Source organism: Dipodomys spectabilis, unplaced genomic scaffold, assembly GCF_019054845.1.
Source record: "Dipodomys spectabilis isolate Male_0828 unplaced genomic scaffold, ASM1905484v1 ptg000189l, whole genome shotgun sequence".
Classification (NCBI taxonomy): Eukaryota; Metazoa; Chordata; class Mammalia; order Rodentia; family Heteromyidae; genus Dipodomys; species Dipodomys spectabilis.
In genome coordinates, this window is record NW_024870866.1 from 2,121,004 (window position 1) to 2,122,979 (window position 1,976).

General features: G+C 33.5%; 1 pseudogene; it reads left to right on the forward strand.

Annotated features, from left to right (window-relative positions):
• The first annotated feature begins 501 nt into the window (after nt 1-501).
• Nucleotides 502-614, forward strand: LOC122121530 (annotated as a pseudogene).
• The last annotated feature ends 1,362 nt before the right edge of the window (nt 615-1,976 follow it).

Consider the following 1,976-nt stretch of genomic DNA (forward strand, 5'->3'; position numbering starts at 1 on the left):
ACAGAAACTGTGTAGTTAACATAGTCAACTCTATTCTGCCCCTTTACAGAAAGACTTTGCAACTTCTCATCAGTAAAGTTTCTATAAACTCTGAAATGGACATACTTAGTAGTATTTATCTGCTACCATAAATCTTAAATACTTTATAGAAAAGTATTATGACCTGCCAAACAGTCCCAGTTTTGGCATATATAAGCAAATTCCAAAAATTAAATATACTTAAAACATTAAAACTTTTAACAAACATTAACACTTGCTGCAGTGTTCATTATGACATGTCCCTTGTATAGAATAATTGAATTCCTCCTCCTACACATCTCTTGAACAACAAATATCTGGAATTATTTTGTTTTTGACATGTCAATCTTGACTTTATTCTTAATTGTGTACTTATGTAAGAAGTACATGTTTCTAAAATTTCACAATTCTTTTAAACTTAGTTTTTGTTGAATTGTCTAGTTTAAGAAAATCAATTACAATTTATATATAAAAAAATGTTCTGTGCTCAATCCAGCATCACATACACTAACATTGGAAAGATACAGAGAAGATTAACATGGCCCCTGCACAAGGAAGACAGGCAAATTCCTGAAGCATTCCATCGCCCAATTTGTGAGGAAATGGAAAGACTTGGAAAAAAATTATTAAGTGAAGTAAGCCAAGTCCAAAGAAACATAGGTCCCATGGTTTCTCTAATTTTCAATAACTAATATATGTCTGAGATAAGCAGAAAAGGTCAAAAGTTATGTGTACATGACCAGATAAGGTTATGTTAACGGAAATGAACCCCAAGTTAGGGACACAAGTGGGTTTTTTTCTTGCTATTGTTTCTCACGTACTTATAATGTAGAGTATGTGTTTTTTTTGTTTCTTTATATGTTCCTCCCCCATGCTACAACACCTGTTTCACTGTATTTGAAGTTGTTGCACCTACATCTTTTATATACTCTCCTCCTCTAATTTGCTGAGGAGAAGGAAAATAAAACCAAAATGCTTAAATAAGGATACAGGTTGACACATTGTAACAATGAGATGCACAAGAAACTATTTTGTAAAGTGAACTTTACAATTGAGGGGGGAAAGGGAGGAGGTTAATGGACTTGTGGAGGTGGGAGGGAAGGGATGGTAGGAGAACAATAAAGGAGGAGGTAACAATGCTTTTTAGGAAATGTACTCATTACCTTGCTCATGTAAATGTTACCTCTCTGTACAGTATTTTTACAATATGAACGTATAAAAATGTTCTGAGATGGAAGAGTTTATTTCCTTTATTTTACTCATATAATATCGTTAGCAAAGAAATTCATGCAAAACGCTGATATGAAGGTATTTTGAATAAATATGTGTGTGAATGCACGCATGTGCTCAAGCACTTGCATGTGTGTTGGCGTGCTCAGAGTTTGAAATCAGAGCTTCAAGGTCTTGCTAGGCCTTTTCTCTCTAGATTGGTGAGCTACTAAATGAGCTACATCTCCATTCTTGGCCCTTTGCTAGTTCATTAAAATTTTTGAAAAATAATATCATGAGTTTCTTTTGCCCTGATTGGTTTCCAACTGTTATCCACAAATCTCAGGCACCTGAGTAGATATCCCTAGTAGTTAGGATTACAGGTGTGACAAACCAGCAAAGGTTTTCAGAATAACGTTAAAAGTAGAAGAAAATTTACTTCAGAGGGGCATGTTTTAGTATCTCCAATTTTAAAGCATTTTGGAGTGATTATTTATGATTTTTTAATTTTTGGATACTTATAAGACAGTAAGTGCTGATATTTAAAATTTTAGTACTTTTTAAATAGGATACTGGAATTGTGGGACAGAAGAAATTTGCCTCTCTTTGGACCTCAATGTATATGCTCAGTTCTGTGTATGATAACCAATATCACCAACACAATCTGTATTGAAGATAAATGTGACAGAAAACAATCACCATGGGCAATATTTAGTATGCTATTATTTCTTGGACAATATGAATATTGA